At 46.0% G+C, this 25,137-nt stretch overlaps 2 long non-coding RNA genes across 6 annotated transcripts in view; one reads left to right on the plus strand and one right to left on the minus strand.

The window, feature by feature from the left end:
• LOC118549120 (uncharacterized) overlaps positions 1–24,143 on the minus strand; it is a 30,879-nt gene extending 6,736 nt beyond the window's left edge. The window contains exons 1-8 of one of the 5 annotated variants that reach the window (XR_013447961.1): positions 19,817–24,143; positions 19,597–19,651; positions 11,589–11,779; positions 11,327–11,492; positions 9,322–10,195; positions 7,011–7,098; positions 4,937–5,029; positions 3,221–3,396 (exon numbers count right to left, since the gene is read on the minus strand). This is a non-coding gene — a long non-coding RNA (uncharacterized LOC118549120). Of the gene's footprint in view, positions 1–3,220; positions 3,397–4,936; positions 5,030–7,010; positions 7,099–7,127; positions 8,535–9,321; positions 10,196–11,326; positions 11,493–11,588; positions 11,780–19,596; positions 19,652–19,816 lie in introns of those variants that run through there. The other 4 variants (XR_013447962.1, XR_013447965.1, XR_013447964.1 and 1 more) reach the window with 4 other exon arrangements.
• LOC118549122 (uncharacterized) lies at positions 1,073–19,862 on the plus strand. The gene is made up of 4 exons (XR_013447966.1): positions 1,073–1,222; positions 13,023–13,388; positions 16,280–16,425; positions 18,982–19,862. It is a non-coding gene; the product is annotated as an uncharacterized LOC118549122 (long non-coding RNA).
• Positions 24,144–25,137: the final 994 nt, after the last annotated feature.

The raw sequence follows: 25,137 nt of genomic DNA on the forward strand, positions 1-25,137 counted from the left end.
TCCTTTATCTTCCATAGGCATGTCCCCCAGTACATTTCTTGCACGTCATATTCTGTTTTGGTGTCTGCATCTTGGAGGACTTAAAATGACATGGAAGGAAGGAAGAAACCATCTTCATGCACGTGACATACAACAAGTGCCTAATCAATGTTTACTGAATAAAGGAAGAAATGAGCCACCTGACTGTTGCTATTCCCACCCCCTGCCCCAGTCCATTTCTCTACCACTTCCAGATCAGTCTTCCTAGAATGTGACATTGTGCATGGCACCTCCTTTCCTCCCCATGGGCAAAGTAATAGTGGATACAAGAACAGATATAATGTTTTCATTTTTGTAAATGTGGTATCGCCTCATAGGGATATTAATGATATGGGATGCACATTCTCTGATTACATTATGAGTTTTTAAAACAAACAAAAGTTCAAAATGACAGGATGACTTTTGATCATTGGGTGATGCAAATGGGTTGGGAAGTAGTTTCAGAAAATGAAAATTTTACTGGAGAGGAAGTTCCTCCCACCCCAATATGATTCCTTGGCGACTTAGATGCGCCAGGCTTGGGGGTCTGCTTTCTCCCCCAGAAGAACTCAGAACCCTTGCCTACCCCTTGAGGCACCTGTTTTCCCCATCATTAATCTTTAAATCAGGATTCAGTGTCTTCCATAGATGCCCACTTCCTGTGGCAGGGAAGGGCTGCCATCATGTTCAGCTCCAGGGGCACACTGTTGCCATCATGAGTTCTGCAGACGGCAGCCCCTCAATGGCCGCCTGGGCAATGCACAGCCCCATGTGGATTCTCCCTCCCCAGGGCAGCATTCAGGAAAATTTCCTTCTCCCCTAGACTCTACAGCTTGAAACCACCCCAAAACTATTCCTATGTGATCAGATGCTTGCTGCCTTCCCTGGCAAATTTCCTTGAAAAAGACTATTCATGTAGTGTTTTGGCACGATAGTCCCAAGAAAGGGTTATAATAAGCATCATCTTGAAGACTTAAATACAGTCTCTGGTTCTGCAAATACCATAATGACAGACTTGCATTCTTAGTCCTAGGAAATTTTGTGGGCACCAGAGCTCAGAAATGTCCTAGGCATGTAAGCAAGCCTTATTCTTATTTGTGTCTGGGATCCAAGAAGAAAATAAGGGGTTCCCAGAAGCCGTTCACACAACACTCTCATGGAGGCAGAGGGAGGATCTCTACCACTGCATGTCTGCGACGAGAAGGTGAGCAGAATGCATCTGCGTGGGTCGCTTCGTGCCCCTGGGCTATGGGACTGTGGGAGTGTGGCATCGGGGCCGTGGTTCAGATGGAGGCAGAGGAGAGGCCTGGACCGATGGAACCAAGCCTCCTGGCACACACTGCCTGTGGTCAGAGATGCTCGTGGTTACTGCTGGAACTGGAGACATAATGGCTCAAAGGACGTCAGAGGGTTACTGAGGGGTTAGCGCGCTAGCACCCCCAAGCAGTGGGCACCAGGCTTCCCTGTGCGCGCCACCCTTGGCCATCCTCTCTTCTCCCTCTTACTCTCTCAGGGGCTCCCATGGGCTTATCTCACCGTTCCCAAGGCCTCGCAAGATCAACTCCAATACCTGTTTCAAATCCGCATGGACCTTTATTTCACAGAGTATATGTTTGATTGAGGAAGTCAAGTAAAAAGACAAGTTTTTTAAAGCCTTATATTTATGATAGAAAAGACGGAAGGGCCTAGTTAAAGGATTTCTGGTCAGTCTTCTTGTAAATCCCACCCAGTTTCTAAAGCCAGCATTTTCATGCACTGAGCTCCTAAGACCTGGATAAAATGGCATTTTCCTAAGGAAGCTCTAGGATCCTTGTGAGCTGCTTTACCTTGCAGGATTTTTGCAGGGAGGGCCACAAAGTGGGTGGCCTGTGACTCGGGCTGTTGGGGGAACTCTCTGAGCTCTAGTGCTGGCCTAATATTGTCCTGGACAGTGGGGTGGGGTGGGATGAGGCGGGCTGGAGTCAGTTCGCCGGGATTTTCACTGTCAAGGGTGGAACGTCCACAGCTCTCCCGGAGCACCCGTTTCCCTGCAGGGCAGCCAGGCTGCTGTGGCCTGACCTGGGCTTCCAGGCGTCACCAGAGGCGTGGCTTGGGAGGGATGAGGCAGAGAAATCCCTCCCCTGAGCAAATTCTCCACAAGTGGCACCTCTGCAATCATTTTTTTGCAAGGTGGTAGGGTGGCACAATGGTTGCTCAGAGTAGGATGAAAATTCCTTACTGGAAGCAGGGGGAAACTGAAGGTCAGTTTGATCTGTTGGTCACTGACCTCTTAGTGGTTGTATTAGTCTCATCTAGCTGCTATAACAAAATACCACAGACTGGGTATTCTCAGTTCTGGAGGCTAGAAGTCCAAGATCAAGGGGTTGGCCAATTCAGTTCCTGGTAAGATCTCTCTTCCTACCTTGCAGGTGGGGCTACCTTTTTGCTGTATCCTCACAAGGCAGAGAGAGACAGAGACAGAGACAGAGACAGAGACAGAGAGACAGAGAGGAATCAAGCTCTCTGGTGTCTTTTCTTATAAGGACACTGATCCTAATAGATCAGGGATCAACCCATATGACCTCATTGAACATTAGCTACCTCCTTATGGGCCCTATCTCCAAACTACATTGGGTACTAGGGCCTCAACATAAGAATTTTGAGGAACACGGGATACCTGGGTGGCTCAGATGGTTAAGCATCTGCCTTCCGCTCAGATCATGATCCCAGGGTCCTGGGATCAAGTCCCGCATTGGGCTCCCTGCTCAGAGGGGAGCCTGCTTCTCCCTCTCCCTCTGCCGGCCGCTCCCCCTGCTTATGTTCTCTCTCTCTCTCTCTCTGACAAATAAATAAATAAAATCTTAAAAAAAAAAGGGGGGAATTTTGAGGAACACAATTCAGGCCATGGCAGTGGTCAAACCGTGAGATACTCCGGGAATATGGTGCGCTTTGAGGCGTTTGCTGCCCTCACGCTCTGGCGTACCCATGCTTCAGACTTCTTTCTGCAGCTTTGAACCCAGCCGTGCAGAGGGCAGGGTGGTGGCCCCTGAGGCCCGGTGCAGGACTGCAGGCCGGCAGAACTGCTTGGGTAACAGTCTGTCTGGTAAGCCCACCAGCACCTTGCCAACACCCACTTGTCTCTGTTCCCCATCTCCACCAGTGATCAGGCCCTGGGAGCGCCTGCGAGAAGGGTAAAAGGCAGCAGAGAGGTGACAAGCCTCACCTGTTACTTAGCAGAAGCAGGAACCCCCCTGGGGACAGGACACAGACGCCTCCCAGAGTCTGCTGGGGCAGGCTTCCTCACATGCTTCCGAGGTTAAACCGCTGAAACTGTGGGGTCCTTTGCATGCCTGGCCTGTGACGTGGAGAAAGCTCATCCTCTGTGGAGGCCAGGTTAATCTGCTAAATCAAAACAGGAGTGAATAAAAAACCCTCGCGGTTTGCCTAACATGGCAAAGAGCTCAAATGATGGCCTCAGAAAAGTCTCTGGTCCCTGTTATGCTTCCCTCTCCACGCTGGAAAGTGCCGCAGTCCCCAGTCCTGCTCCCCCCGGGCTGCACTCCCACCCCGTGGCTGCTATCCTCTCTCCGCCTGCCCATGTTTCCTAGTGGTGAAGGGCAAGGCCCTTCCAAAGCTCCGGGGACGTTCTTCCATTGTCAGAGCATCCAGCCCTGCCACTCAGGCTGCCCCCACTCAAGAGTTTATTCTTCTATCGATGAGTCACTGCTCCCATCTTGTCCCTGTGCTTCCTGCCAGCAGATAAGGCAAGGAAAGGGAAAGGAGGGGCACCTGGCTAGCTCATTAGCACCCTGTGGGCCTGGGTGGGCTCCAGCCAGAGGAGTCGACGGGGGATGGACCAGGGGATCAGTCCTGCTGCCCTGGACAGGGGCAAAAACCCTGCCTCCATAGGAGGGGAAGGTCACATACCTGGGCTGTCTCCCAGGTAGGGGGCAAGGGCATGCTCTAACAGAGCATGGGATTTGGGCTCCAACGGGTCTGGTTTGGAAGTCCGGATGTACCGCCTCCAGCATCCTGGGCACGCGACCCAGCCTCTGTGCGCCTTAATTTCCTCATCTGTAGGACAGGGACCCCAATGTCCTTGATGGGATTAGCGTGAAGGCTAAAGGGCATGACCCCTGAAAAGCACCTAGAGCGGTGCCCCGCATACAACAGGAGCTGGGCCCGCATTAGGGTTCCTCTTGTGCAATCATCCCATGCCAGGACACTGTCCTCGGAAAGGTTCCGCCCAGCGTCCGGCTGTCTCACAAAGACGGGCTGCCCCGGGCACTGAGAGAACCCCTCTTGCTGGGAAACAAGAGCAGCTGGTGATCGGGGAACAAATGAGCCCGTGCACCCTGGACCAAGGGGGCCCCGTGCGTGCGCTTTCATGTGATCTCAACACTGTGTTTGGCAATGATCTATTAGCTCATTCTCACATCTCAGGCTCGTGGCAAGAATTTGAATCCCCCCTTAAAGGCCATTCTTATCATCATTCAGCTTCAGAGTCAGAGTCAGTGTTCAATATTTATTATGTTCAGGGCCGTCTTCCAGACACTATATATTTACTTCAGTCTAGAAAGCTGTAGGCTGGGAGGGGCTGTACGAGATGTCCATCACGTCCCAAAGGGCAAGCAGGGCTCGGGGAGCAAAGTCCTTGTCCACACGAGCTCAGCATCAGAGTTTAGGAAGGGATCGGTGACATTGGATCAAGGGGACTTTTAGGTTAAGCGAAAGGAAATGCTATCCTGTTTCCAGCAAGTAATAAACCCACAGAATTCATTATCCAACTGGGAGTTGGGTGTGAGCATAAAAGTACATCGAAAGGAGTTTTAGGTAAATTCATAGTTGGTTGACTGCGTAGTGTGCCTTGACCCTCTGAACTTGCCACCAGGAAGGACGGCCCGCATTTTGCAAGGTCTAAAGGAGGAGAACTCTGTACCCTTGGTCCTTGGATTCTGGCCCACACAGCAATTCCTATGTCCATGGCTTTGCCCTCGATTTCTCAGATTTGTGATTTTTCAATGCCGTTCATCTGAATTGGGAGAGAAAGGAGGGAGCATTCCTGGAGAAAGTGGGGTAAGAATCTTCCAGGCAGAATACTGGACAGCAAATTTTTTTTCCCTGCTTAAAATTCCAAAGGCCTCCACCCTTTTAAGACTGCAGCAATTTCATAAAAGCATAGAACATTTGCATTGGAAGGGTGTTGCTGGACCATTCCACTCACTGCAGTTTCTGCCCTGAACAGTTTTGTGCAATAGCAATTAGATTCAGAAATAGAAACAGTGACAGTGCTAGAAATGCAGTTGCTGAGCTGTGTATCTTTGATGCAAAAAAGTCTATGTACCTAACAACTGAATGTTTGCTCATTTATACAACAAATTTTCTGAGCACCGATTCTGAGCCATGGGCTTTGGATACAAGGATGAATAAGACACAACATCTGCCTCCGGAGAGTTTAGTAGCGGTGAAAACAAACAGCTCCAGTATTGCGGGTGTGATGAGGAGCAGGGAGAACGCGGGGTCCATCTGCACCTGCAGGAGTCAGGATATAAAGGACAGCCAGGAATTCCCTGGTGGAAATGAGAAGGGGCAGAGAGGGTTTTCTGCAGACCAGGGAGTGTGGAACAGCTGGAGAAGTGCTAAAATTCACTCGGGCTGCCCGAGACAAAGGGGCGGGAGGCGAGTCTGGAGAGAAGACAAGATGACATGGAGGACGGTGGTCCAAGCTAAGGCACGGAGTGCCAATTGTGGAAGGGAAGCTGGAAAGAGGTATGACCGGGGAGTGACGTGGGTGTGGGCAAGACTCTAAACGCACATGGGTCAGGTGACTATTACAATATCCAGGAGAACATGACTGGGGACTACAGCGAAGTCCCGAGGTTATTCGAAAGGCAGAACCAATAGCCCTTGGCTGCCAGAGGAACAAGGCGAAGGGAGAAAAGAAACCTCCCGGTTTCTTTGAGTGGATGGACGTACCATTCACTGAATGGTAACTGGGTGCTATAGGAAGAATGTCACGTTGAAAATAATGAAGTTTTTAATAGGTTACTCTTGACTTTTGTATGAGGCAGCACGAGACAGCCATCAGGCTGTGTATATCAAGATCCAAGTTGTGGAGAAAGGTGGGGTTTGGAGACCCTAGGCCTCACAGACATGAGCAGATGGAGGAGAAGGCTTGCCGAGGGAGAACCCAAACAGGACCAGAGGAGCATGCTGACGGTGCCACCCCACAGAAGGGTGCGGCAGAGGAAATGAAGCCCACCAAGGAGAGCAAGCAAAGAGGTGGGAGGAGACAGGCTTGCCGAAAAACAAAGGAGGCTGATTTTTGAGGAAAAGGACAGTGTCGCATATGCAAAGGCCAAGGAATAAAAGGACTCAAAAGAAGCCAGTAATGGGGCGCCTGGGTGGCTCAGTCAGTTAAGCGTACTGCTCTTGATTTCAGCTCGGGTCATGATCTCAGGGTCGTGGGGATCAAGCCCGCATCCCGCTCCGCGCTCAGTGGGGAGTCTGCTTGAGGATTCTCTCTCTTCCCCTCCCTCAGCCCCTCCCCCTGCTAGCTCTCTAAAATAAATAAATCTTGAAGAAGAAGAAGAAGAAGGAGGAGGAGGAAGAGGAGGAGGAAGAGAAAGAGAGGAAGCCAGTAACTCTGGCTCCTGGGTAATTTTGCTGCCCAGGTGAGAGATTCTTTGGGGAGATGTAAGGAGAAGCCAGAAGGTCAAGCAGTGGATGAAAGCAGGGAGTGGTGACAGCAGGTAGCCGATCCCATCCAGAAATGCGGCCAGGAAGGGAAGAAGAGAGCTCGGAGGGTGCGCCGAGGAGGCAAGTTCAACAGAGCAGACTTAAACATTGTGACTTGCGCAGGAAAAGTGGATCGTCCGGGACATCTAAGAGCACACCTGCTGGGGCAGTGGGTGGAGGGTGCTCAGAGCTCCGCTCAGGCGTCACATGCTCCATTTCCCCTCCCAGTTCTGTCCCATGTCTGCAGCCCGACTGCATTCCCTCAGACCTCTCACCTCGAGTTTTCACACACTGCTCTACGGTACGGTCACTTCCGTGTATATCTTCTGTAATTCATTTTGCATCTCTTCCAGGGCAGGAACTCTATCTGAAACATTCCTGTTGTAATTCATGGTGCTTTTTTTTTTTTTTTTTTAAGGGAACTGAGTTTTATAGCATTTTTTTAAAAATTGAAGTGCAACTTACATACAGTAAAGAACACAAAGAGGGTACAGTTTGATCAATGTTTACACTATGTATACATCCATGAATCTGCTACTCCAACTATATAGAATATTTCCAGCTCACTAGAAGGCTCTCTCATGGCCCACCCAGGTGGGGTCTCACCTCAGAGTAACCTCCATTCTGACCTCTACGATTGTATACCTTTTCCTGCTCTTGGTCTTATAAATAGGATCAGATGGCGTGCGTTCTTTCGCATCGAGTTTCTTTCTCTCAACAGTATGTCTTTTGTTGTGGGCAATGGTTAGTAAGTTCTTGTTTATTGCTGTGAAGTATTTATTCCACTGCGTAAATATATTCCGAACACCATGGTGTTCCTATCTGTTGATAGATACTAGTTGGGATACGAGTTTACTACAGTTGGGGGCTATTGGAAATACTGCCGGTAGCCATGAATAGTCCTGTATGCGCACAGTGGGGGTCGCAGCGCTCATTCTGCTGGGTAGGTGCCCAGACTGGTGTGGCAGGGTCACAGGGGAGACATTTGTTCACCCTTAGTGGATGCTGCCAAGTGTTCATGCCAACTTAGATCCCCTCTCGCAATGTGTGAGGGCTCCGGCTCTCTAGTATTTTTAAATAAAATACGATTCTATGAGGAATGCATAAAACACTGGGAAAAAAAAAAAAACAATTGTTTTCAAAAACCCTCAACATTTCAGAAGGATCTATTGATACGTTAACTACCACCATGTAAGTAACGCATCCCTCCATCCGCTGAAACTGCCCTTATAGAACCCCTCGTTGGCCTGGTTTGGGTTAAGGTAAATTTTGGGATACAAAATAAGTGAACTTCTTTATAAATAATTTTTATCACATGCAAAATCATCACTCATTTAAAAAGGACTTCTCGCCTTACATTCAGAGTCATGAGATGTTATTCTAATACTCAATCGTGGATCTGATTTTCCCTGGGAGCTGGCAGAACTGCCTTATCCTAACCACATGGTATATGAATCTTGGATGGCACAGGAGGCAGCCTTAATTCAATTAGGCATTCGTGTGCACTCTATAAATACACACTGAGCAGCTACTCTGTGTCAGGCACTGAACTAGGCACTGGGGTATCCAGCCCCCCCCCCCCCACTGGATACAAAGTGACCAAGTCTCAGACTTCATTGAAAGTTTTTCTACAGGGCGGGGCAGGTGCCAACTTAGGTGGAACTTTAGCGAAAGAAACTGCCATTTCATCCAATCGCTTGTTTTCTGTCTGGACGGAGAAGGCACATCAACTGAGGGCAGATTTTGTTCTCAAGCCGCTTGAGTATCCTTTCAATGTAAGTCTCTCAGACACCCATTACCTAGAAGGGACAGGAGGGACAAAAACCTCTGGTTTGGACAAAGCCTGCCCTTTTATAAAGCCCTCCAGGAAGAAATTGGGCCAAATTGCTTAAAGTCAAGGAACCTCTTAGAACCTAGAAGTCCTAGACGTTGTTGACACGTTTCTAATCTTCCAGTTGTTGAGATGGTTCCAGATGGTGTTAGCTGGCAGGAAAGGGTCCAAAGATGCCCCAGAGAAACTCATTAAATCCAATGCTAGGGACTAGATGGTTGACACAGGAATGCTGATTCAGGCATAGTAAGTAACTGAGGAGAGAAGCCTCTCCCTCTGGACCCACCAGGCTTGCACAAAGAACCTACTTTGGGAACAGGGGCTGAATATGTGCATGTGACCTTGGAATCCAAGCATAGAGCATCTTTAGCTGAATATAACTCAGGAGAGAGTGGGATGTGAACATCTAAAAGCTGAGTTCCTATTCACACTTCGAGCTGCTGAGGACTTTCATACCAATTGTAGGCTTAGCAGATATCGTTGGTTATTATAGCACTCTTTGCATCCCATATTCCCTGCAGATCCCTTTACTATTCTTGGACATACAGGCTTCTGTGGTCTTCCTGCAGGAAGGGAAACTGCCAGGGAAAATGGACTGCTCTGTGTATCCCACCTCTAAGTTCATCTCGGCCAACTTGAGCTAGCCCTTAGGAGTGGGTCACCGCAGAGGGCTCCTGTGGGGGGAGACAAGCTCATCTAGCTAGAAAGCAAAGAGCAGAGAACAGCACATGGTGAAGAATATGGGCCAAGCTTACCTGAGCATTCTGTCCATGGGTTGAAAAAAAGATAGAGTGAATCTGGGCATCTCCCAACACGCCTGTCTCTTGACTGGTGCTGTACCCGTCCGGGCTGCTGGCCTCTGTGTTTTTCACCATCCTCCTGGAAATCCCCTTTACTTCCCTCCAGTGTTGAAACTTCTGTGCCTGTTACATCTTTCCCTTTCTTGGGAAAGGCTGCCTGGGAAATACATTCTTGAGACTTTGCGTGTCTGAAAATGTCTTTGTTCTATCTTTGTTTTGTTTTTTTTTTGGTAATTTGGCTGGGTATGGAACTCTAGGTTAGAGAGCATTTCCTTTCAGAATTTGGAATACATTGTTCATTTTCTTTTTGTTTCCAGGGATGCTATTGAGAAGTCTGAAACCATTCTAATTTCTGATCCTTGTATGTGACCTTTTTCTTTCTCTAGAATCTTGTAGACTCTTTATTTCCTCCAATTTTTGGAAAATTTCCAATGATGTGCCTCAGTGTGGATTTATTTTCCATTCACTACGACCCAACATTTGATGTATTCTTCAAAGCTGGAAACACTTGTCTTTTTTTAATCTCTGGGAAATTTGGGGAAATAATTTCATTTGTGATTAACCCTGTTCTGTCTTGTTTTCTCTTCTCTCTTCTCTCTCTCTCTCTCTGGAACTCCTACTATTTACAGTCTGGACTTCTTGGACTAGTCTTTTAATTTTGCTTTCTTTTCTAATTTTTTAAATCTCTTTGATTTTTTGCTCTACTTTCCGAGATATTTACTATTTTTTCATTTCTGTTGTTTTTAATTTCCAAGAATTTCATTTTGGCTTCAGAATGCTCCTTTTTTGTTTCACTCTGTTCTTTTTTCTTGGATGCAGTATCTTCTCTCTGTAAAGATATAATAAATATACACTTTAATTCTCCATCTCCTCCCATGTTCTCAGTTCCCCCACGTACTACTTTGTTTGTTGTTTGTTTTGGTTTTTATCTTCCACATAATTGGCTCTCCTCAGATGTTTGGTAGCACTGGGATATCCAATCATGATTAAGAGTGTGGATCTGTCAATCTGATTGGGAACCCTTAAGCTGATTTAAAACTCCAGGCAAGTGGGTAGAGCTTTGGGCTTCGTGCTATGATGTAGGATTGCTGGAGAACCTCCTATGTCAAGTATTGCTAGGTCTGTCACTCTTGAATTACACAGATTCCCCAAGTACTCTTAATGTTTAAAAGAGTGCCTGACATATAAGAAGTGCTCAACATGTGTTACTCTTATTATTGTTGTTGTAGAAAGTATGTACCCCGAGAAGCAAATATACACACAACTAATCAAAAGCCCATACCCTTGCTAGGAGCTTCATAGATGCTTATAAATGTACAATCATTCTCAGAAATTTGGGCACAAGCTTTAAATGGTGGCTTCAGTGCTTCATGGTTGGTGGGTGGATGATGGAGAAAACAAATGGAATGAGGATGCTGGGGGCCAACACAGGAGAATATGGGAGGCAGCTGGCCGAGAAGGAGAAGGTGGCTAGAAGAGGTGCCAAGTCGCCATGGTGGCTTCCAGAGAATGCTAGTGGTTTCCTCATTAAGCTTGTGTCTAAACACTCTCTAACTTTACAGTTCTAGTGGATTGGGTTCTGGCACACTTGGGGACAAATTTGTTAATTAGCTCTACGGCTCCTTGGGTGGCTGTCCGTTTTATGGGTGATGGCACCAGAGGCCCAGCTCTGCCAGGGGAAAGAAGGAATATTCCATTCATCGGGCTATGGGTTATTAAGCCACTCTTTCTTCCTGTCACGGACAGATTGTGAATAACACTGTGTTCTCTTCCATCCCCTTCACTGCCTCCTCTTCTCTTTCCACAGCCAGAGGAGGACAGTGAGTCTAGCAAAGCCTTGTTGTTCTCAGTCTGGTGGGTGCTGGCCTGTCTGGCCCTCAGTAATGGGAGGAGTACCTTCTTCCTTCTTCCCACACCTGTCGGTCCCCAACTACCCGGGAGTCCCCTCAAGAAACCTGACCTGCAGCTTCCGCAGTGCTGGGCCACTGGCCAGAGGGGTGGATTCCTCCTGGGAGCTGGTGTAGCCCTTGGCAGGAGATCAGCTCTGCAAGTCATTGATTTTAACTACTCAGCATCTTGTCTCAGCAATTCTTGTGCATCTGCCTCTCTCAATTCAATTCTAATAACTTTATTGGCACAGAGAGATGGAGAAAGGATTGCCAAAGTCAATAATCAAGTTTCTGCAGCTGGGATGATATGTGTGTGTTTATTTATTTATTTACCTATTTATTTAGAGGCTGTTTCATCAAGATAAGAACTCTATGGGCTCACACTGTGTATTCTCTTTGGATTATTCTCCAGTAAGACAGTTCCTATTAGGAGGTCTGAGTCAGATCCTTCCTCCCAGTTATGTAGCCTCATTATTTTCTCTTCTTGTTTTATTCTTGTTTGTTTCCATGTCTTTTTCATACAACTTTTTGAATGATGAAAAAAGTCAGGTAAGCAAATATTTACGAGCACCTACTATGTCCTAGGCAGTGTGATGGAGTATTTAAAAACAGACACTACTTTTTTTTTTCTAAAGTAGGAAAAAAACTGGGGCAAGCCATAATGAAGTGATCACATGAGGTTACCCATCCATCCAACAGAACATGCTTTCTATAAATTAGAGAGGAAGGAAAGCTGAGGAGTTAAGTGTGCAGGTGTCCAGCTCTGCCCCTGACTAGATGTGATTTGGGGCAAACTACCTTGTGGCTGTTTCCTCACTTACAAAAAAAGGGAATGGTAACAGTAGCACCTACCTCTTAGGGTTGTTATGAAAATCATGCAAGATTGAACATAGCGCTTAGAAAAAGCCTGGCACTTAGTAAGCACTTACTAAATGTTAGCTATTATTATTATTATTATTATTATTACTGTGACTTACAGAGACCTTAGCAGTCTTCTCATCCAAGCTCCTCCTCTTCATAGTGAGGATGTAGAAGGCCAGAGAGACTGACTTACCCAAAGTCATAGTTTGGTCTCTTTAATTGCACACAAGGATGCTAATTACCTCTACACCATGCTGCCCCCTTGGTCAATGGTGTGAGTTTTGATTCTGGAAACTCAAGCAAAATTGGCAAGGGACTCCTCTCGAGCCCACCATTCATTGACTAACCTGGTCTGGCTGATCTGCCTTCCCCCCAGCACCCCCAGATATCAGCTGCCCTCTGGATGGGTGGGACACCTGAAAGCTCTCTTGGCATCAGTTTCCCCAACAACTTCTGTTGTTGATACACGTGGTAGGGACCTGGGAGTTTGTGGGACAAGAAGCAAGTGTGAATCAGGAGGCACTTTCTGCTCAGGGTCTTGTTTTGATGAGTGTGGGGCTGGGGTGTTGATGGCCATAGAAGAGACTGGGAGCTGGACCCTCTCTCCCTTCCTGCCCCACAACCAGAGAGTTCAAGCATGGGGGAGTATGTTGTGCTCTAATGTAGCTGTGAAGGCATGGAAACACAGAAGGCAGAGAGCCCGCCCCTTCTGATAGTCCTAGAGACCCTCAGGTATAGACCGTTGCCCCACCAATTTGACCAGCTGGAGCTAGGACGCGGGTGGCATGGGTCCGGGGCATAGCAGAGGACTATGGGCCCCAGGCCCCCGGGGGTGGCGGTACTGTTAGCAGCATCCTTATGGCCTTGGCATATCTGATTTTTTCTCTCTTTTTTGTTTTATTACAGGTATGTGTGAGTGCAGTCCTGATGCTCTTCGTCACCCAGCCAAATCTCCTAATTCCCACAGTCAGCTGCCTGCCTGTACTGGGAGAAGCAAGAGGGGCTCTGGGCATCTGCCTGCGTGCTCTCTGGAGTCAGCAGCTAGCTCCGTTGGTCTCTGATGGTCTGCCGCTCCCTGTAACTCTTCGTTGATCGATCCCTGGGAAAACTCGGATGGGCATTTTGCCATTCAGTGGTGCAGGAGCGGCTGCCAAGGCAGTTGGGCATGGAGAGGAAGAATGTTATAAAAACAAGAGAGGAAGTTGGGCTTTTCACACTGAGAGAAAGGAAGGATGGGGAATTTACAGCGAAGAATGGCAGATGGGCGCCATGGTGAGAAAACCGGACTTGGCATTCTTGCCTCGAAGGACGGGAGAGGCCTGGAGTGGGTCCACAGGGGGGACCAAGCAAGGGCAGGGATAGTGCCAGTGGTGATGAGTAATGAGGAGTCCCGGGGTGGCTGCTAGCGTGGGACAGGCAGAGGAGGGGCATCTAGAAGACCGGGCCATTCTCTCTTTTTCAGGACTGGTATGTCCTGAGTTCACCAGCAGGGAGTAGTGCTTGGCAGTGCATTAGGGATGTTTCAGCTGGTGCCTCTTTTCAAACCAGCTGCTGGAAAAGGGTTCTGGGTTCAATCCATGAGTTTGAAAATGACCATTGCTTGTGGAGGAGAAAACTTCTGCTCCTTGGAACCTCACGGGGTGCAGTATTTTGAATTCAGTAAATCCAATTGGGAAGTAAGAGCCATCATGCTGTTTGGATTTATCAACAATTAAGTTTTTAAGCCAACATTTGTAAAGTGCTATTTAAATTTAATTTAAAACAACCTTACACATCATCCACTTGGTTTTTGAAATAACTCCAGTAGTTCCATTTTATAGAGGTAAAATGGAGGTCTTAAAAAAGATTCAAATAAGGCCACATAGCTAACAAAAGTCCATCAGACTTCCAGATTTTGCTGTTTTGTTTTGTTTATTTCCTCACACCAAATCTTATTTTTTTCCCCCCATACCAATCAGTGATATCATAAGGCTATAATTTGGAGTTCATGAATGACAGGGCATCAGTGAATCTCCTAAAATTATTTGCAAAATTTACATGAAAGTACCTGTGTGCTCTTTTTTCTGGGGAGGGGGTCCATAGTTGGAGCAGATTCATGAATGTTTTCATGATAGCAAAACATTAAACAAAACATCATAAGAGGAAAAGCTGTTTGGCTAACACTTCTTACGCACCTGACACCTGTCCCCTGCCCCCACCAGTATCACAACAAACCAAAATGAAATCGTAGGAACAAGTATAACAACCTTTAAAAGCTACGTGAAACACTCAGATCAACTGAATCTTCAATTCTATTAGAATTTTGGGCTCTGTGTAGGCACAACGTAGCTCTCTTGTCCTAACCGCTTCCTGTGTCTTTTGCTCCCATTCCCACCCAGCCTGGGGAGGGGAGATAGCAGACAAGCAGGAGATAACGTTTCTGGCTCTCTTCAGAATGCTTTCTTTCAGAGACTCTTGCAGATGCTCTTGATTTCCCACCCAGAATCCCACTTTGTTGTTTGCTTTCCAACATGCACATTCTTCAGTGTGGCCATAGGCTCTCCTGAATTTGGCCCTATTCCCAGGCCCAGCACATCAATCTTGATAATCTGACCAATCATGGTAATTTTATTCCTCTTGCTAGGAACCGGCTTCAGAAAGAACATGTAACTTAATTCTGATCAATGAGATTGGAGGCTAACTCTTCTGGGGATACTTCTGGGAAAGGTTTTTTAGCTTTTAAGGGAACTGAAAAGAATACAGACATCTCTTTTATATCTCTGACCATGGCTGTGCACATCCTGTAGCCATCCTGAGGCCACAAGGAAAAATGGCTGACGTGGTGAAGACAGCTGAGCAGAAGTACAGAAAAACCCTAGGTCCTTGATGAGGTGGTTGAAATACTGAATTAACCAACCAAGGAGCTGCCTTCCTACACTTGATGTTACGTGAGATAGCAAATACCCTAGTTGGTTAAGCCATTTTGAATTGAGCTGACAATGACTTGTTGGCAAAAGCATCCCTAATTAATTTATATTAGTCCCGTGCTATAGAACGACCTTCTATGGAATGTCTTAAAGTAAGATAATTCTATTAGTTTTGAGGTAGACTCACCTTATAGAGAATAAAGAGCCAGTGTCCCCAGGTGAATGACCAGAACAGGAGGGGTTGGGTAAAGTCTCATGCATTAATTTCTATAACTCAAAATCCCAAATTTTAGAAGGGATCTTAGGAATAATTTAGGTGACTGTTAAACTCTGACCAATGGACAACTACAGTCATGCAGGGATACTTTAGGAGCCTACAAATATTTGATTAAAATTCAGTTATAGGGCGCCTGGGTGGCTCAGTTGGTTAAGCGACTGCCTTCGGCTCAGGTCATGATCCTGGAGTCCCTGGATCGAGTCCCGCATCGGGCTCCCTGCTCGGCAGGGAGTCTGCTTCTCCCTCTGACCCTCCCCCCTCTCATGTGCTCTCTCTCTCTCATTCTCTCTGTCTCAAATAAATAAAAAAAAAAAAAAAAAAAAAATCTTTAAAAAAATAAATAAATAAAATTCAGTTATAATTTTGTTTTACAATTAAAAATTCCTCAATTAAAAAAAATTCACAGTTATATATTTCACACACCAAATGTTTATATACTGGAAACAACCAACACCTTTCAATTGGGCTTCCAGTTGTACATGCTTCTGTGTATATAGCTCTTGCCATAAATATTTTGTGAATGTTCGTTGATTCAGAATGTTGTGGCTCTGTACTGGTCCTTTCTATATTATTATTGTTTGTTGTTGTTGTTGTTGTTTTTAATGCAGGCCTTCCTGCGTCTGTTTACATAAAACTGTACACATGAGTATCAGATACAGCACGCATGGGCCCTAAGAAATTAAATGCCAGGTGAAATACACATTTGCCCAGCACCTTGTAAGGTCACAGGTACAGTAATTAGTCTTAAAATAGCTGTTGGACAAAGGCTGCAGGGCAATGATCATGGCACATTATACATAGTTTCAGCATCTATTGTAGGATCCCAATGATTCTCTTCCTTTTAAAGGCTGAATAAGTTTACCTTGGCAAGGTGAAGCTTCTGGGTTAATCCTAAGGGAATTGATCAGCAAAGACATTGAACCTGACATATGTATTCAATGTTTCAAGCAAAATAGACTTGTCTGTTTTAAATTTTTTAGTAAATATCTGACAGAGACAGGCAATGGAGAAGCTGGGACATCATTGGACATCCCATCGTTGCTAACAGCTGTTGTCATGATGTGTCCAGCATTATCCTGGAGCCTCACCTGTATTGACGGATGTAAGCCACCCACAACCTTCTAAGGTAGGTACCACTAATGTGCCCATTTTGCAAACGGAAGACACCAAAACAGAGGCACTCAGCCCGCAAGGGGTAGTCTCAGGATTTGGACTCACAAAGTGTGTCTCCAGAATCTGGACTGTTTTTCGCTACATTAGATTTTCCCTCGAGCAATGAGGATTTCCTTGGTTGAAGAAACTGTTCACCGACTCCCTCCCTCCGCACTGGACATTCTCCACTTGAGGAAGGGGAGCAGGTCTCACATGCTGGTATTGACTCCATTTTGAAGGGAAATTGTCCTCACGCTCCTCTTTCAAACCTTCTGACCTGAAATTGCAGGGTGAACGTACTTGTACATTTGCAACTACTCATGTGTGTGAATTAGGATTCTCTAAATGCTATGCAGCTAAAACAAAACCATGTCGACCGATGAGGCCGAGATAAGACGGCAACTGCTTTTGGTTTCCCTTGTTTTCAAATTTTATGTATTCATTGAAACCACCTTTTTTTTAATGTGGTTACAAGTAAATGTTACAAAACTGAACTTACGAAGTACATTAAGGGTAATGTCTACATCTGTCAGACCTGTCCCTCCTATTTCGCCAGGCTCTGCAGCTGGTTTTGAGTAAGTATCAGAAAAGCACTTAGAAGCAAGGAATAGAAACTCAGTGGCTTAAACAAAGAAGGGTTTGTGGTTCTCACAGAACAAGAAGCCAGGAGGTAGATGGTGCTGGTGATGGTCTGGCATCTCCACAATACCAGCCAACGTCTCTGATAGTCTCTTGACATTTCCCTACGGACATAAGCAGGCTGATGTAGATGCAGCCAACACGGTCACCCTCCAGACAGAAAAGGGAGCGAGGAAAGTATGTACCTCCCTTGTCCCTTCTATCAGGAAAACAGAATGTTCACAAAAAACTCCTGCAGGCGTCTGCTTACATCTCACTTACTTCAAAACTGTCACCTGGTCACGCCTAATGCAGGGAGGCTGAGAAGAAAGTACTTAGCTTCCCTGGGCTTTAGAAGCAAAGTGGATGAGAGAAATGAGGTTAGAAATGGATGCTGAGTCAATCAGTAAACTGTGTCTGCTACAAAGGAAAACAAAGACTTTCCAGGTTACCTTGTTTCTACCATCTGTGTCCTTTAAAGAACCAAACAATATCGGCTTTGAGGGATTTAAAAAATAGGACAACCATGCACCCATTTAAGAACATTTGGTTAATTGCTTATTTTGCATGTAACACTATACTGGGTCCTGGGAAGTCTCAGAGGTCTGGCAATAGAGGAAGAAGGAAGGGATGAAGAAGGAAGAGATGAGCTCGCTAACCAATTTTTCAAAGTGCTAAGGAATCATGGGAAATTCTCAATCTCCATTTCTGTGTTACAAAAGGATTGGCTCTAAGGACACATCAAACTCTAGAGCTCTCTGATTTTGTATAAATAATCATTTATTAAGATGTTCTCTGTCTCTGCTGCAATGTCATGTGAGGGTTGCTGTCAGCAACATGTAATGACCCACATTTCCCCTGCAGCTTAAGCCATCATTGCATTAATCTGATGTGATGGGGGCAACCAGAATGTGGCATGGGAATTGTATTTTAATGGGAAACAGCGCTACAACCTTCAGAAGCAAGGACAGATGGTAAAAGCTTGGAAAAGACTGGAAAAAGTCAACATAAATAGGAAATAAGAATTTAGAACTTAGGGGCACCTGGGTGGCTCAGTCGGTTAAGCATCTGCCTTCGGCTCAGGTCATGATCCCAGGGTCCTGGGATCAAGTCCCACATCGGGCTCCCTGCTCTGTAGGGAGTCTGCTTCTCCCTCTCCTTCTGCACCCCTGCCCCCTGCTCCTGCTCTCTCTCTCTCAAATAAATAAATAAAATAAAAAGAATTTTGAACTTGGAGCTAGCATTAATAAACAATTTATAAACGATTTTCATCCTTCCAAGATTCTAACACTGTCTAGACCCCCTTTCAGGAGTAAGTGGCATGCCTGTTTCTGAAAGTGGCTGCTCTTCATTCAGCCTCAGGTGCTTACCCTGAGTGACCTTGTAGACACAGTCCTTCATACATTTAATAAATCTTTAATGAACACCATTTATGTTCCAAGGACTGTAGTAGGTCCTTGGTCTCTTACCTTGTGATGCTTACGTCTACTGGAAGAGACGGCTACCTTGACTAAACACTGAAATTCACTGGGACAAGTTGCCATAATAGAACGGTGAACCAGGTGCAGAGAAAGTACTGAGAGATCCAGGTCAATGCTGCCTGATGCAGGTACGGGACACGGAGGGCGTAAGTGGCGGAGGAATGGGAAGAGTCCTCACAAGGGTAGGACAAGGGCAAAGTCATGGAAATATGTTTGGAAAACTGCATGTCATTTTGTGCATCTTCTAGAATACAGGGTACATGGGGAGAATGGTGCGTGAAGGACTCAGAGAGTCCAGCTCGTTTTGAAAGTGTTTTCGGTTGCCTTACATACAGAAGGATAGGCTAGCAAATTAAGGCAAAACTGTGCTGGCTATTGGTTTTTCTTTGCAACCAGGTTTTGTTTTTACCATCTGTGTCCATAAAGGACAGGGTCTGGAAGCCTGAGAACTACTCATCCCATGCTCCTTTATGTCCAGGGCGCTGAACACCATTAACAGTCAGCCAATGAGACACACTTGCTTAAGATTTGGAGATGGAAGGGCCTAGGAAGCATGCTGTGTTGTTCTGTCTCTGGCAGTGGCTTGTGGGTGCTTGGGCTTTGGCCAAAACAAGGATTTACAAAGTCCTCAGGGCACCCTGTCAACTGTAGGACAGCCGTGATCATCAGCGGAGGTTTTCTGCAGTTTCCTGACCCGGCTAGCAACAACTTTTTAACTGTAGGACCACGGCTGCAGTGCTGAACCTAAAAGCTAGCAGCTTCCCCTGACTTCCACTAATCCCATTTTCGCAACAGTCTTGTAGGCATCCAATCCCCTCTATGAAAGCTCTCTGCCTGCAATACCAAGAGCCCTGACTGAACTCTCCCTGCTTCAATATCAATATACAGAAAGGTTAGGGACAAAACCACCCGGAACTGCAGTCAGTGTAACTGTCTACATAGAAAATCTACAGTTACATTTTAGAACTAAAAAGAAAGTTCATCAAGGTTGCTAGATGGGAAGACTGAGATATAAAAAAAAAAAATCAATTGCACAAGTCACAAACCTGAATGTTATCCTTGATTCCCCATCACCTTTCACAGCCAATCAATCACCAAGTCCTGTTGATTAGACCTACTCAACTTGCGTAAACATCAACACCCCTGCCCCCACCCTAATCAGACCACCAACACTTCTCCCCTAGATTACTAACTTAGCCCACGTGGGCTGCTATTGAAAAATACCACGGACTGGGTGGCTGATAAACAACCCAAATGTTTTCTCACAGTTCTGGAGGCCGGGAAGTCGTGGATCAAGGTGCTGACAGTGAGTGTCTGGTGAAAGCCTGCTTCCTGGTTCAGAGGTGGACACGTTTTCATGGCGTCCTAACATGGTAGAAGGGACCAGTGAGCTCTCTGGCCTATTTTATAAGGGCACTAATCTTATTCACGAGGCCTCCACCCTCATGATGTAATCACCTGCCAAAGGTCCCACCTCCAAACACCATCACACTGGGGGTTGGGTTTCAACATATGAATGTGTGGAGGGGCGGGAGTCGGGGCGGGGGTGGGGGGAGACCCAAGCATTCAGTCCATAGCAACTATCCTAACATCCTCCTACCTGGTCTTCTGGATATAGTTTTACCTTCTTGCATTCTTCACAGCACAGCTGGAATGGTCTTTCTGAAACACAAACTCAATCCAAGCATTCTCCTGCTTCAAAAGTTCCTCATCCCTCTGGGGATAATTCCAAACTCTTCCATGTGGTTTACAAAGTCCTTCACAACCTGCCCTCTGTCTCCCTCTCTAGTTTTACTCTCTCTACACCACACTCCTCTCTTGGGAGCTCTAGCCTTACTGTAATTCTGTCGCATTCTCAAATAAGCTTTTTCATAAACCGTTATCTCTCAGAGCCTCATCCTTCTCCTCAGCCCCTCCCGCTCCTCAGCTCCTAATCCAGCTTCAGGTTAGGGATTGGACCTCATGTCCTCTCACTTGGCAAACTGGGCTCTCCTAACCCCCTGGTACCCCTGCCACACCATGGCCCCTACTATACTTTACTGTTATTGCTTGTTGAATTATTGTTCTTCATCAGCCAACTGTAAGCTCCACAAGGTTGGGAATGTATAGATCATTGGACTTCTAGTGCTGACACATGGAAGGTGCCCATTAAATATTTGTTGAAAATAAGCCTGTGCTCTCAGATCTGTACCTCTGAAACAAATAATACATTATATGTCAAAAAAAAAAAAAGAAGAAGAAGAAGAAGATAGCAGGAGGGGAAGAATGAAGGGGGGGAAATCGGAGGGGGAGATGAACCATGAGAGACTATGGACTCTGAGAAACAAACTGAGGGTTCTAGAGGGGAGGGGGGTGGGGGGATGGGTTAGCCTGGTGATGGGTATTAAAGAGGGCACACTCTGCATGGAGCACTGGGTGTTATACGCAAACAATGAATCATGGAACACTACATCAAAAACTAATGATGTAATGTATGGTGATTAACATAACATAATAAAAAAGAAAAGAAAAGAAAAGAAACCTGTGCTCTAGGCCCTCTTCAGATGTTAGATTGAGGGGTGAGAGGTGGGCAGGAGAAGGGAGGCTAGGACAGAGACAACCAAGCTCTACTTGTGGGTTATTGTCCTACACAAACCACCACAGGGGACCACAAGGAAGTTCATTTCCATCTCAGTAAGCCCCAGGATGAGGTGAGGCACTTGTCTTGGGCATAAAATTTGGGGAGGTACCAGAAAGTTCAGTAATCAAGGTAAAGAACATTTTAATGAACATTAAAGAGCCATATTAGAGATGGAGGCAAAAAGAAAAAAAATCAGGAAAAATACTGATCCTGTCTATATTTAAAATTTATAAATTTTAGATATTTTATTCTTCAAGGAGTTTTTACATTAATTTTAATTTTTCATCATGTTGCATTAAGATATTATTTAGTGTACTTGATTACTGGGTGTTTTGGCATGCTCTGAATGTTTGCACCTCAGTCAAGTTCATCACTCACCTAACTACAGTCCCAGCTCTGATGTGTCTGTAGAGTGTTTTACCAAACTCTGATGGGGGGGCTTGTTCTGTTTCCTTGTTCAGTATAATGTGTGTTATGGGTCGCTTTTGTTTTTTGTTTTTTTAATATACCCTTTCTAAATTAAGGGCTTTCCTTTTATTCCCAGCTTACTAAAAATATTTATTAGGAATGGTCATTGAATTTGAAAGCAAGTGCTTTTTCAGCATCTCTTGAGATGATCATGTAGTGTTTCTCCTCTAATGTAAGAATGTAGTGAGTTACATGGATAACAGTAAGAGTAGTTGTTCCCATTTTTTTGTTATCATAAACAAACAATAAGCATATCTATGAATCAATTATTTTCAGTCATTTGAATTATAGCATTAGGCCAAATCCCCTAACATTCTCATAAATGGAATTAATGGGTTGCCATTTTATTTGAAGCTTTATCATTTTAAACTTTTCCCAAATAAAGCACACTTTGAAAAAATGCCATTATCAATAGTGGCAGTCTTCCTTCACGAGTGGTTTGGGGGGCATTTGACACATTTTCACTTCTTACTTCCTCTCTCACTGTTTTCTGGCCCAGTTTGTGCATGAGTGAGGGTCAGGCAGGAGTAACAGTGCAGTAACTGTTAAAACTGATGGGAACTTTCAATACCTTTTCTAGGAAATAAAAGAAAATCCCCCACTCAAGCGTACTTCAATTAAAAATTTAAAAAGAGAAAAAGAAATTTAAAAAAAGAAGAAAAGAGAGAATCCCCACATATGGCAGGATTCTGTTCGGGGAGTTTGCTACTTTAGAATCTCCTCACATGTGTGAGTGTTGCAGAAAAATAAAGTTGGAGCTTAGGTAGGAGAAAAGGTAGCCAACTCTTTTGTGTCTTCTCTTCATATCTTGGCTGGGAGTACGGAGTAGAGATAATTTCATGACTAACTCACCAAGCGGCAGTTCAGCCTCTTCTCTCTTTTCTAGGAGCATCTGTGGACTGTTACTTAATTAGATAAGTCAATGTGAAGTCCCGCATGGGAATGAGACAGCAGCATGTGGGGACACTGAGGAAGTGAGTGAGGTTGCCCAGAAGATGTGTGGACAGTGGCTGGGGCAGTGCCCAGGACCACAGTGTAAGCTGCTCGAGAGCAGGGGTCTCATCGTCTATCTGCAGGGCTGCACCTGCCAAGCTTCGTATAAAGCCCGACACATAGCAGTGCCAAGGAAATACCTCACAATGAATAAAAGAATGAACCACCAAGTCCTGCCAGACCCCACCATCAAGGACTGAGCTGAGAGAGGAATATGAGAAGTGATTAGAAAATCCAGGGACATGGTGCCATGACTGCCAAAGGAAGAATGTGTTAAGTGGAGGGAATAGACAACATTGTGTTGAGTTATGCTGAGCAGAAGTCATAGCAGTTATGAAACAATTTAAAGTAAAAAAGAAAAACATCACAGCAATGACTTAAAAGATAAGGGTTTTGATGCTGTTGTTGCTATCTGTTTGGTACATGGTAGGAAGTTCAGAGGGGCAGTGCCTCAACAACAGCCCAGTGCTTTTCTTTCTCTCTGCCACTGGCAGCGTGTTGGATTTCCTTCTCCTGTCACAAGATGGCTGCTGCACCTCCAGCGATTGTGTCCACATCCACACCGGAAGGAGGGAGGACGGGCAAAAGAGTAAAGCAAGCCAGCTGAGTCTGTCCATTTTTCTCAGGAACACTAAAGCTTTCCCAGAACAAGCTTTTACTTTCCTCCCTTTCCTCTCTAGGTCATGTGGTTACCTTTAGATCAATTCTGGACCCAGAGTCTTAAGATTCCATCACTTCCTTAGTCAATCACATTCAGTCTCTGTAGCCAAGGAATGGCCTCTCCCTGAAATCAAGGGGTCTCCAACAGTGGCTGAAAAGAATGGGAATCTTTTGGAGGAACAGAGGGAGAATGCATGTTGGGTAGACCACGGATGATGTCTGATACAGAAGTTACATTTCTAAAAGACCCAGCGGGATCAGCTGCATAATTTGGGGGGGGCCAGTACAAAATGGGAATCCAGAATCCCCTGTTCAAAAAATATATGAAGAATTTCAAGACAGCAACAGTGAAGCACTAAACCAAGCATGGGGCCCTTCTGAGTGCGAGTCCCTGTGCCACTGTCTTCCTCCCGTGCCCATGAAGTCAGCCCTGGGCCCAAAGCCGTCCACTGAGCTGGGAGCTCACTGGTCAACTCAGGTGAAGCAGGGAGGGGGAGGAGAGATGGGTGCAGTAGGTTGACGAGTGAATGGGGGTGAGCAAGTGGCAAAGGCATGAGCACTCACTGGAGAAAATAGACACAGTGTGGTAGAAGAAGGCTGGCTAACTAGGGAAAGAGAGAAGAGAGGGGGCGGAGGCTACGTGCATCCAGCGAACTGCTGCTCAGGTATTTTCTGTCTCTCTTCCGGGCCAGCTTGCTTTGGAGCCTGGGGTCGGGGGTGCTTTCATGTAGGGCAGGTGGGAGAGGAGCTGGGGCTGAGAGCCACACTCATCCCTCACCAAGCACATGCCACCAAGCCAGGGGATCGTGAAACAGAGCCCCGGGTCAGAAAAGCTAGGTTGGAATCCCAGTTTGGACTAGCAAGACTCTGAGTCTCCATCCCTTACTTAGCTCACCTGTCAACAGAGGACAGAAAAGCATGTGTCACATGGTTTATGTAGGGGTGACTTGCTACAAAGGGAAGGCACGGTTATTGCCCTTTGAACAGACACCCTCCACACAAAAGCTGGGCATCCCTCTCCTGCCCACCCCTCCATCACTGTTGACCTCAGCCCCTCAATACTAATTTTAAGAGGAGGTGTCAATTTTAATGGATTCCATAACTATGCAATGATACAGTCAATACAAGCGGTGGGTCGGATAGTGCAGGGAAAGAAGGGAAAGAAGTAGGCATGTTTGTTTATGTAAACCCACTCTGTTCCTCCCCACTCCCCACCTTTGCCATCCATTAGAGACCGGCTCAGGGCTTATGCTACCCGGTGATGTAAACAGTGTCTCAATGATGTCACCCCCATCAGTGCCAGGAGACATAAATTTCATTTCCCAGAAGATGCAGCAGACAGTAGCTTCTGGGCAAACAGTGACTCTAGCAATAAATATTGGCAGAGGAGAGAGACCTTTAATGGAAAAGCTTTGTGAACCTAGAGCAGCCAGGCTGTAAATCCCAAAACAGGGAGGGATTTAATATCTTAGATCATAAGACAGATTCCTGATCAGAGCAAATAAATAATTCTATAGCCCATTTGAAGCAATCAACTATTAAAATTTAAGTATTGAAATAAAAACCACATCTGAGGTAAGAAACCATGGAAATGAGACAGAAGCCCCCTAACTCAAAAGAAAACCAGCCTAGCTTGGGCTCGCTGTTGAGTGGCCAGGTAGAGGGGCGTGTCCTCCCCCAGGATGAGCAAGCGGAGCCGACCAGGAGGTGGTGGGCGGAGCCTCCGCTGGGTTTGGGGTAGGAAGAGGGGCGGACCCACAGAGCCCCAAAGGTAGATCCCACCGAATGGAAATTACCTGATGGCGCAAACAAATTGTGCAGGGAAGACGGCAAGAATTCACCTGGA

Source organism: Halichoerus grypus, chromosome 5 (genome assembly GCF_964656455.1).
Source record: "Halichoerus grypus chromosome 5, mHalGry1.hap1.1, whole genome shotgun sequence".
NCBI lineage: Eukaryota > Metazoa > Chordata > Mammalia > Carnivora > Phocidae > Halichoerus > Halichoerus grypus.